Here is a 12,655-nt window from a genome sequence, read left to right as displayed (position 1 = left end):
ACAGCACAAATTGAATCTTTTTGCTGATGACTTGTTACTATTCCTTCGCACACTCACATGCAAATGTTCAAACAAATGCATTCACAGATTTACTCATAAGAATGCATTCTTCTGTGAACTAAAACCCTGGCTTTTAATTTAGCTGTAGGGATAACAGTTGTGCCTGGATGAGTAAATCTGTGAATGCATTTGTTTGAACATTTGCATGTGAGTGTGCGAAGGGTTAATTGATTTTTTCTGTTTCTAGCCACACCCCCTTCAGCACCTCCCTTTCCCTAATAATTTATTTAATGTCCTAACTAGAGGCGATGTGCCTGGATATATGTATGTTTATTCTTATCATTGACCCCTGTGGCTAGGGTCCAATTCGGTGCACTCCCCCTTCCCCTGTATGTTTGTCAGCATGCAGACAGCTTATGCTGGTGTATGCGCATGGTGCACATGGACACATAATGTTAGCTCCCTTGTGCGATTGGTAAGATGCACTGTCTTTCCCAGGAGAGGAAGTTAGGATGTGTGCTCCTAATCCATTGATAGGTTTGATGCAATGATTGTGTTTGCATGTCTGCACTATGCATGTTACAGGGCCAGAGTTAGGACACCTATGTTTACCTGGGTACTTCTGCGCAGTATAGGTGACTAAGCATAAGAATGCATTCTTCTGTGAACTAAAACCCTGGCTTTTAATTTAGCTGTAGGGATAACAGTTGTGCCTGGATGAGTAAATCTGTGAATGCATTTGTTTGAACATTTGCATGTGAGTGTGCGAAGGGTTAATTGATTTTTCTGTTTCTAGCCACACCCCCTTCAGCACCTCCCTTTCCCTAATAATTTATTTAATGTCCTAACTAGAGGCGATGTGCCTGGATATATGTATGTTTATTCTTATCATTGACCCCTGTGGCTAGGGTCCAATTCGGTGCACTCCCCCTTCCCCTGTATGTTTGTCAGCATGCAGACAGCTTATGCTGGTGTATGCGCATGGTGCACATGGACAAATAATGTTACCTCCCTTGTGCGATTGGTAAGATGCACTGTCTTTCCCAGGAGAGGAAGTTAGGATGTGTGCTCCTAATCCATTGATAGGTTTGATGCAATGATTGTGTTTGCATGTCTGCACTATGCATGTTACAGGGCCAGAGTTAGGACACCTATGTTTACCTGGGTACTTCTGCGCAGTATAGGTGACTAAGCATAAGAATGCATTCTTCTGTGAACTAAAACCCTGGCTTTTAATTTAGCTGTAGGGATAACAGTTATGCCTGGATGAGTAAATCTGTGAATGCATTTGTTTGAACATTTGCATGTGAGTGTGCGAAGGGTTAATTGATTTTTTCTGTTTCTAGCCACACCCCCTTCAGCACCTCCCTTTCCCTAATAATTTATTTAATGTCCTAACTAGAGGCGATGTGCCTGGATATATGTATGTTTGTTACTATTCCTGTCCAACCCTAAATCCTCTATCCCTGCCTTGATGGAGATTATGAGGGAGTTTGCACTGGTTTCTGGTCTGAATATTAATCCCAAAAAGTCGCAGCTAATGAATATCACGCTAGAGCAGACCGATTGGCAGGAACTGATTGCAACAGTTCCTTTTCAAATCGCGGTAAAACAAATCTCTTACCTGGGCATTAATCTCACAGCTAATTATAACTCCCTCTTTCAGGCCAACTACCATGCGCTGTCTGGGCTTATCACACAATACACTTCAAATTGGTCTGCCATGCAACTATCCTGGCTGGGCCGGGTGCACTCTATCAAAATGGTTCTGCTGCCTAAAATTCTTTATCACTTTAGATTGCTTCCTGTCCGTATCCCCCCGCACTATCTGAGGTTGTTTGAGTATAAAATAAATAAATTTATCTGGGGTAATTCCAGGCCCAGAGTCGATAGAACCTCAATATATATATCCAAATCTGCTGGAGGTCTGAGATTCCCCAACTTAAGCGCATATTATCAGGCTTCCCAGATTGCGCCAATGGTTGGCCTGTATAGAGGGACAGACATGCCACAATGGGCAATATTTGATATCGCTCCTGCAGCCCCCTTGTCAGTGCAATGCCCCATTTGGCTTCCACCCAAGCTTCGGCCACCCCTACTAAGTAACATAATGAAGCACTGCCTAAGGGTTTGGGATTCTCTCAACTATTCCCGAAAACTGTTATCTGCACATTTGCCACTTTTGCCAATCACTGATAACCCTCTTTTTCTCCCAGCTTATGAAGACCCAGTAGCTTTTAGGTGGTGGGTCTCAAATAATTTATTAATTATACATCATTTAATCAGTGATTCAAAGGTGGTCAGTTGGGACCATTTGAGAGACCAGTACCAAATCCCTGGTTCAGAGTACTTTAGATATCTGCAGTTGCGACACTGGATTAATTCCTTGCTGAGGTCTAGCTCAATTTCTAGCTTATCCCTGTCATTATTTGAAAACGCATGTCTTTTGGACACTAGGGGTTAGGGGCTTATAAGTAAGCTGTACTCATCCTTATTACCCCATCCCCTCCTTTTCACATGGGTATGTAAAAAGATGGGAGGTCGATTTGAAAGGTACCCGCACTGCAGAGGAGTGGTCACATGCCTAGCATAGTATTTTCCATCTTTCCATCAACCTAGGCCTTGTGGAAGCCTCACTGAAGGTGATGATGAGATGGTACTTGGTTCCTTCCAGATTTTTGTCGCATTTTGGAGGGGATGATAAATGTTTTCGGGGTTGCCAATCCAGAGGGAACCTGCTGCACACCTTTTGGTCATGCTCCATGCTATCTCACTTCTGGTCCAAACTCTACCGTTTGACACAGGCCGTCTTCCATACCCAACTGCGCAAAGACCCGTGGTCTGCCTTGCTACATTTTAAGACAGGCTCCCTCACTAAAAATCAAGAAACTCTTCTTCAATTTATTTTTGTAGCTGCTAAACAAACAATAGCGAGAGCCTGGAAGAAACAGCTAGTACCGTTTGAAGAAGTCAAACATAGGGTTTCTGGGTATATGATACAGGAACAGCTGGCAGGAACCCTTCTGGATCTGCGCCCAAAGGTTGACAAAATCTGGGAGCCCTGGAAGGTATACTTGGCGATCACGGGTAATGATTCTATGCCTGGCGTATAAATCTGTGCACAAAACATGCCCTACCTACATCTCGCAGCTTGTTCACAAGTATACACCAGGTCGCCCCCTCCGTTCCTGTAACGACCTTCGCCTCACCACCCCGCGCATTTCACACTCCCATGCCCGCCTGCAGGATTTCTCAAGAGCTGCCCCCACCCTCTGGAATGCCCTTCCACCACCCATCAGACTTGCTCCCTCTTTCAACACATTCAAGCAAGCCCTCAAAACCCACCTCTTTATGATGGCCTACCCACCTCCTACCACACAGTAACTCTCTAAGGAATATTTAACAGCCCCCCCTAGTGTTTCCACCCCTTCCTTTAGATTGTAAGCCTCTGGCAGGGTCCTCCACTCCCTAGTGTAATCTACAGGATCATGTGCTCCTGTCCTATGACAGCCTGTACTTGTATTACTGGGCCTACCTAACCAGCCCATATTGCATGATCATGTATTTTGTACAATTTGTATGTATAACTTTGTTCTATGTGTATAACCCTATGTATGTCATCCTTGTATCATTGTATATATTTATTGTCCAGCGCTGCGTAATATGTTGGCGCTTTATAAATACAATAAATAATAATAATAATAATAATAATAATAATAATGGTTAGCCGGCTAAACCACTCAATTACTAGTAGTGGGATCCTGGGCCAGGGAATGTAGACCAGGGCAGGGACCAGACCTTTCCTCCCTTTCTTTTCTCTTATTTCTGTCTTCTTCATTTATCTTCTTTCTCTTTCCTCTCTTTCTCCTTGTTGAAGGTATTTATGCCCTCCCGTTCTGTTTCGGGCGGGGCCTGAGGCCTTCTGGGCAGAGTCCTCAGTTTGGGGCTCGGTGTTCGCTCTGGAACACTGGACTCCCACATCTACGCAGAACCAGGGGCCTCATAGTCCCTCTTTATAGGACTCTTCATTATGACTTCATTGCGGACTTGTTTTGCATGTGCAACTGTTAACTGTCAGTCATGATGTTCTGTCTCATTGAGAACTTTAACCTGCATTGTACGCTGTAATATCCTTTTGAAAACTTCAATAAAACTGAAATAGAAGCTTTAACTGGGGTCAACTACTCCCGATGGAGAATTTTGAGGTTAGTCTTAAGGAAGGAATAGTAATAACAGTCTTAAAGTTACACTGAAGCGAAGAAAAAAATAATAATAATCTAACAAATTGTATGTGTAGTACGCATAATTAACCATTTCTGCCGCCCGGACGTGAAGCTCACATCCGGGCGGCTGCTCAGCTACGCTCTCCCGCGCGCGATTGCGGGCGCGCCCCCGTGTCCCCCGGTAGCCATGGGATTAGTGAAAGGGAACACGTTTCCCGGTCCCCCGCAGAAAAACTGAAGCGCTCACGCGTGAGGCTTCGGCTTTTCTGCTCGGCAAAATCTCCGCATCCCCCCTTGTACTTCCGCATAAGGAGAAGTACAAGGAGGGAAACCAAAAGTGAAGGTAGTAAAACTACATCAACACATTTTTTACATTGCAATTTACACATCTAACAACATTAAAAAATCACTGTTTATGTCCCACACCAAAATATTCCCCAAAGAAAGTTTTTAATAGGAAAAAAAAAATTACAATAAAAAAAAAAACAAAAAACAAAAAAAAAAGACATAAATAGTTACCTAAGGGTCTGAACTTTTTAAATATGCATTTGAAGGGGGTATACCACAAACATTTTTTAAATTATAAGCTTGTAAATAGTGATGGGCTCAAAACGGTAACAATGCACCTTTATTTCCAAATAAAATATTGGCGCCATACATTGTGATAGGGACAAAATTTAAATGGTATAATAACCGAGACATACGGGCAAATAAAATACATAGGTTTTAATTATGGTAACATGGATTATTTTAAAGCTATAATGGCCGAAAACTGAGAAATAATGATTTTTTCCCATTTTTTTTTATTAATCCTGTTAAAATGCATTTACAGTAAAGTGGCTCTTAGCAAAATGTACCACCCACAGAAAGCCCAATTAGTGGCGGAAAAAACAAGATATAGATCAATAAATTGTGATAAGTAGTTACATAGTTATTTTGGTTGAAAAAAGACATACGTCCATCGAGTTCAACCAGTATAAAGTACAACACCAGCCTGCTCCCTCACATATCCCTGTTGATCCAGAGGAAGGCATGGTCCAATTAGCCCCAAAAGGGAAAAATTCCTTCCAGACTCCAGATGGCAATCAGATAAAATCCCTGGATCAACATCATTAGGCATTACCTAGTAATTGTAGCCATGGATGTCTTTCAACGCAAGGAAAGCATCTAAGCCCCCTTTAAATGCAAGTATAGAGTTTGCCATAATGACTTCCTGTGGCAATGCATTCCACATCTTAATCACTCTTACTGTAAAGAACCCTTTCCTAAGTAAATGGCTAAAACGTTTTTCCTCCATGCGCAGATCATGTCCTCTAGTCCTTTGAGAAGGCCTAGGGACAAAAAGCTCATCCGCCAAGCTATTATATTGCCCTCTGATGTATTTATACATGTTAATTAGATCCCCTCTAAGGCGTCTTTTCTCTAGACTAAATAAACCCAGTTTATCTAACCTTTCTTGATAAGTGAGACCTTCCATCCCACATATCAATTTTGTTGCTCGTCTCTGCACCTGCTCTAAAACTGCAATATCTTTTTTGTAATGTGGTGCCCAGAACTGAATTCCATATTCCAGATGTGGCCTTACTAGAGAGTTAAACAGGGGTAATATTATGCTAGCATCTCGAGTTTTTATTTCCCTTTTAATGCATCCCAAAATGTTGTTAGCTTTAGCTGCAGCTGCTTGGCATTGAGTACGATTATTTAACTTGTTGTCAATGAGTACTCCTAAGTCCTTCTCCAAGTTTGATGTCCCCAACTGTATCCCATTTATTTTGTATGGTGCTAGGCCATTAGTACGTCCAAAATGCATGCCTTTACATTTGTCAACATTGAATTTCATCTGCCATGTATGTGCCCATATAGCCATCCTATCCAGATCCTGTTGCAATATGACACTATCTTCCTGAGAGTTGATGATTCTGCACAATTTTGTATCATCTGCAAAAATAGCAACATTGCTCACTACTGCATCTACTAGGTCATTAATAAATAAATTGAAGAGCACTGGACCCAGAACAGACCCCTGGTGATAAAGTTATTAGCAAATTAATGGGAGGTGCAAATTGCTCCGATGCATAAGGTGAAAAATCCCAGCGGGCTGAAATGGTTAATAGAACATTAGTAGCAAATAAAATAGTCTCACATTTTTAATTTTTTTTATAGCTTTTTTTGTTTTATAGAACATTGCATCATTCTCCAATACTTGAAGTTTACACACTTCACTCAGCTTTTTAAATAATTTCACAGAGCAGAGCTTAATGAGCTTGTCAACTTTTCTCTGTAGTAAAACCTTACACACACAAGATACACTGAGAGACAGTTGAGATAAAAGCTGCAGAAGACGGAGTTCTCTGACTGAGCTCAGAGACGCTCTTTTGCATACAGCCTGAAGTTTCTTCACTCTTCTTGTACTGGACATTATATGAGACTCCTATCTGTGCTGCTAATGTGTGTGTGTGTGTGTGTGTGTGTTTTTTTTTTTTCATTAACGCAAGGTTTATTGGTACACAATTCAATATACATGTGATGATCGCTGCTGCAGCAGCTGTTGCTGGAAGTAGTAGTGCTGCAGCTCAGGCAGTTCTGATCTATTTCCATGCAAGCTGCATAGCTTTGTCTCTTTCCCTGCTGTCAGCTTGTGACTGATTATCATTCACCTGTGTGGGAATATGCATGTCTGCTCCCATTGGATGACCTCAGTATAAAGATCTGCTTCCTGCAGGGTTTCCTTGGGTTTTCATAGCTTCAGTTTAAGCCCGTCTTGCTGTCGCTTCAGCCCCCGATCGTGTTTCTTGTTCTAAAGATACTTTGCTGGTTTTGCATCATATATTGGTTCATTGCCAATATATATGCATACCAGCACGTTTATTATTTTCCTTGTATTCGTGTTATGTTGATACATCAGTGTCGCTGATATATACGTACACGAACTGTTTATTTCCTATGTTCAGTTAGTCAGTTTTCCAGCACGTTTTGGTAGTTTGCGCGTACCGTGAGCACCCGTGCTGAGCTAGTTATCCTGTTCCTGGTCCTGTTTGTGGATTGCGTTCATCTCTGCGAAGAGATAACGAATCCTTCTGAATCCTGTTCTGTTACTGTTTGTGGATTGCGTTCATCTCTGCGAAGAGATAGCGAATCCTTCTGAGTCCTGTTCCCTGTATTACTCCAGTCCTAGTCAGCGTTCCTGCTTATGTCATATATCGGTTCATTGCCGATATATACATATGTTAGTCAGACGTTACAAATAGTTTCATTGATAGCTGTAATTGTAATACGCTAGGAAAACATACTTATTGTATATTTATCTGTGTTACGTTCATCTATCTCGATCCTGCTATTTCCTGACTATCCTGTCCTGTCTTTGTGAGGCACGCCATCGCCGCAACGCATTGGCTGCCTCATTCCAGTCTGTCTGGTTTTGGACGCTTGCTGTCGCTAAGTAGCCGCTAGCTAGCAAGCGTTCATTCTGTCTACCTGTCCTGATCTCCTCAGTTCTGGTTTATGCGCTCAGCGCTACTTTGCGCTGAGACGTTATAACGAAAGCATTGTTTGTGGCTGTCAGATCTGCACCGGCTCTGTGCGCCACAATCTCCTATTGGAGTCAGTCCTCCCCTCCACTATACTAGGGATAGCCTGTTTCTTTGTGCTAGTGTGTGTACCTCCTCCACGTCAGCTCATGCGTTGCATGCTGACTGTGGAGAATACACCACCAAGCCTTACAATACAAACAGGCACGAATGCATTTGGTACCCACAAACACTGAAGAGCAAGTACATAAAGTACTGAAGATACAAGTACATAATTTTAAACAAAGCATTCAGTAGAATAGCATAGACACAAATTACAGCAGATAATGAAATGCTACAACCAATTAAACCCTAGCATAACAAACATAGAGGCCCTAGCATCACATAAAAAAATGTTATAATACCGAGTAGTACGAATACAAATAACATGTCCTAGAAATTGGCAAGTGCATAATGAAACTGGGCAAGTATACATCAGATGGGTCAGGGATCAACAATGAGGAGTGAGGAACTTAGAAGGTAAGGCTGTTAACATCTACCCCTATAGGACTGCCCTAATGTTTTATTTCTTAGCTGTACTACACATACAAATCATTATATCATAAGTTTATTTCACTTCAGATTCCCTTTAAAGCAATGGCTCTATTAAGCCGGAGAGATCAGTAGGCCCACGTTCGCTTGCCACTTGACCTAGAACTGGAGACCTATGCTCTCTCTCTCCCTCTCTTAGCTGAACACGTTTTCCACAGCCCTACCTTATGCATCAGTGGTGATTAGTCACAGGTGAGAGGGAATAAGAAAGGTTAAACTCTCTCTAAGTACAAACAGAGTGCATTTCTATGTTTTCCTTCTGTCCTATGCAACCCTCTAGGTCTGCTTTACATAGATTATTTTCTTATATAAGATGTTACTACTGTTTGAACCTATGCTGACTGGAGGGCAACCTAAGGTTATAACAAAAGTTACATTTATAGGGGACGTGGCTAGCCGGAGACCTGGAAAGTCGCGTCTTGTAGTAGCTCCCGGCCTCCTGCTCCTAAAAGTGGCCCACAGCGACAACAGGACTATTTATAAAATCCTCTTACCTGCCTCCACCTCCTCTGATCTTCCCCTCCGCCCGAGAATGGCCAGCAAAAGGAAGAAGAGCGATCTGAAGCCGAGGAAGCTGATTGATTTTTTCCCCGCAGCGCCCAGCAAAGGCATCCAAGATGGCGCCGGTTTTTCACAGCTACTCCCTCTCTCTCCCTTCACTCTACCGCTGCCCCAGAGACCTAGCAGCCCTGATCTCACAACCGCAGAGACAAGTCATTCCTCCACACAAAGAGCGCCCCAAGCTCAAAATAACGAGGATTCTCCTCCAGACACCCCCTCTTCTAGGAGCCCTGCAAAATCGCAGCAGCCTCCCACAGATCACACATTTTGCCTGAACTTTCCAGCCACAGACCAGGTAAATATTCAGACCTTTTTAAAAGACCTTATGCTGTCCTTTAAAGAAACACTGTACATTGACTTAAGATCTCTCTCTGATCATCTATGCAAAACAACTGCTGAGACTGCTGAGATAAGGACTTATATTGAATCAAAGATGGATGATCATGCGGTAGCTCAGAACGAGTTAGTGGAAGCACACGTGGATTTAGTCATAAAAGTGCACTGGCTTAAAGAGAAACCAATCGATGCTGAAGATAGGAACCACAGAAACAACCTTAAAATCAGGGGAGTTCCAGAACCTGTAACAACTGAAGCACTGAAACCCCACATGCTCAAGCTGATCAAAGCTGCCTTACCAGCTATCCCTGCACACGAATTGTTTGTAGATGGAGCGCACCGGTTACCTAAACCAGCCTACCTCCTAGAAAAAATTCCAGTCTTTTCCACCAAACATGCGAGTTGAGCGGATAACAAAGAGCTCCATTTTGGGCTCAACTGGCCACAATCCTTTCACCCAGTTCTCCTCTGGATAATTTAGATGTGCACTGGCAAATTGCAGACAGACCTGTACTTGTGCTGTATTGAGCAGGGGTACCTTGTGGGCTCAGCAAGATTTGAGTCCTTCACGGCGTAGCGTGTTACCAATTGTTTTCTTGGTCCCAGCTGCCCTGAAATCATTGACAAGTCCCCCCTGTGTAGTTCTGGGTTACCACACTACAGTTCTCATGATCATTGCAACTCCGTGAGGTAAGATCTTGCATGGAGCCCGAGGACTGAGGGATATTGAGTTATTTTATGTTTCTTCCATTTCTGAATTGTGTCAACTGTTGTCACTGTCTCACCAAACTTCTTGGCGATAGTGTTGTAGACCAGTCCGGCCTTCTGCAGGTCTACAATCTTGTCCCTGACATCCTTGGTCTTGGCCATCTGATTGATTGCTTCTGTGGATAGGCATATTTTATACAGGTCCTGTAACAAGCTGGGAATAGGAGCACTCCCTTACAGAGCATGTTTCTAATCTCAGCTTGTAGCCTGTGTACAGTGAGGACACCTTGGACCCTAATAAATTTATCTTTTGACAGGGGATTAAATACTTATTTCACTCATTACAATGCAGATTAAGGCTGGGAGCACACTTAGCAGTGTGGGAAGTGTCACATTTTTATGCATATGCTTTTGTATTGTGTTTTCCATGCATTTTCTATTTGTTTGCATTTTGCATTTTTGTTTCCCACACAGTTATATTTTTTTTGTTTTGCGTGCGTTTTAATGCATTTGCGGTTCACATATGCAAAACACATATGCGGTTTGAATTCGTTTTTACATGCATTTTTCTACTGCATTTTATGCAAATCACTAGAAAGTCAACAGGAAGCGGAAATGCAATCAGAAAACATATAATTTTTTTTAGAAAATTACTGGTTGAACTCGATGGACGTATGTCTTTTTTCAGCCAAAATAACTATGTAACTATGTAACCGCAAATATAAATGCAAGAAAAAACGCTTTAACATTGCTTTACCATTGACTTTTATTATGTGCATTTATGGTGCATTTTTTAAAAATATGCAACAAACCCCGGGGTTTTTAAAAATGCAAATGTCAAAACGCATACATATGCATTTTTTGGTGCGGCCCATTGACTAACATTACACGCATAATCGCTGCGTTTTCTGCATTGCAAGCGTTTCTGCCTAGTGTGTGTACTGTCCTAAAGTCTGACTGGTTATCTCATCGTTCTGTCTCTCACAGCTACAATCAACCTACTATTTACATTTATAGACTGGTCATTTTTTGGTCAAAGAGCAAATGAGCAAAATCATTATGGGATCAAATACTACTTTCCCTCACTGTAAGTATTTTTTATCTACTTGTCAAACGGCCGTGCAGTATATTCACGGCCTGGAAAAGGTCGCAGTGTGCACCAGGGCCGTGAATACAAGTCTGCAGCGGCGGACGGCCGCTGCTTGCTCCTGCGCTGTGCGCCGCGGTTACCTGCGCCGGAATTGCGTTCCCATTCATTAATCTAAATCCCTGATTCAATGAATGCCAGCGTCTATTAGACGCCTGCATTCATTGTATCTTTCTGTTGTTAAAGAGGAACTCCAGTGAAAATAATGTAATAAAAAAAAGCTTCATTTTTACAATAATTGTGTATAAATGATTTAGTCGGCGTTTGCCCATTGTAAAATCTTTTAAATCCCTGATTTTACATTCTGACATTTATCACATGGTGACATTTTACTGCTGGCAGGTGACTGAGCTGCTGCTTTACTTTTTTGGCAGTTGGAAACAGCTGTAAAAAGCTATTTCCCACAATGCAACAAGGTTCACAGACAGAAAAATGCCAGGACCATGGTCCTCAGTTTCTTATGGGAAGGAGTTTCACCACAATATCAGCCATACAGAGCCCCCTGATGATCCATTTGTGAAAAGGAATAGATTTCTCATGTAAAAGAGGGGGGTATCAGCTACTGATTGGGATGAAGTTGAATTCTTGGTCACGGTTTCTCTTTAAGTGCCACGCATTAATTCCGATTCACGTGGTTACGTACATGAATCGGAAATGATGACTGACTAGTAAATTACACCAAAAATCATTTTTATTTAATAATATATAAAAAAATCTTATCAACTATTTCCCTCCCATAGTACCCAATACTTTTTTTTTTTTGCTTTATAGGAAAAAAAAATACGGTACATACAAAAATATACATAAGTAGTTACCTTAGGGACTCAACTTTTTTAATATTTTTGTCAAGGCGGTTTGTTACTATTATTTTTTTATTTATGGGCTTGTAATTGGTGATGGACACAAAACTGAAAAAATGCACCTTTATTTCCAGATAAAATATTGGCGGCCATACATTGTACTAGGGACTTTTTTTAAACGTTGCAATACCCAGGGGCAAATGGGCAAATAAAATGTGTGGCTTTTATCCACAGGTAGAACATTTTATTTTTAACACTATAATGGCTAAAAACTGAGAAGTAATGCATTTTTTCATTTTTTTTCTTATTCATGTTAAAATGCATTAAGGATAAAATAATTCGTAGCATACTGTACCTCCCTAAGAAAGCCTAATTGGTGGCGAGAAAAACAAGATATAGATCGTTTCGCTGTGATTAGTAGTAATTAAGTTATTGGCGAAAGAAAAGTGAGGAGCACTGATGGGAGAAAAATTACTCTGGTCCACAAGGGGACAAAACCCTCAGTGGTCAAGTAGTTAAACTATATTTCTGTTTTAATAGACTCTTCTGCTTGTTAGTAAAATTTTAACACGTTCTGCTGAGATTTCAATTACCGTATTTTTCGGACCATCAGACCTAGGTTTAGAGGATGGAAAACCAGGAAAAAAATATATACTAATCCTGGTGCATCCATGGTGCAGGGGCGTCTTATGGGTTTTCTCCCTCCCTTAATTTATGTCCCCCTTGTGCCCGTGTCCCCTTTGTACTTTTTGTGTCTTTTTT

General features: G+C 41.6%; 1 protein-coding gene across 1 annotated transcript in view; it reads left to right on the top strand.

Moving 5' to 3' along the window:
• GALNT2 (polypeptide N-acetylgalactosaminyltransferase 2) overlaps positions 1 to 12,655 on the top strand; it is a 1,163,038-nt gene that overhangs the window by 274,551 nt on the left and 875,832 nt on the right. The gene's annotated exons all lie outside the window — the stretch shown is intronic.

Source organism: Hyperolius riggenbachi, chromosome 4 (genome assembly GCF_040937935.1).
Source record: "Hyperolius riggenbachi isolate aHypRig1 chromosome 4, aHypRig1.pri, whole genome shotgun sequence".
NCBI classification, from domain to species: Eukaryota; Metazoa; Chordata; class Amphibia; order Anura; family Hyperoliidae; genus Hyperolius; species Hyperolius riggenbachi.
This window is presented reverse-complemented; position numbering and strand designations above follow the sequence as displayed.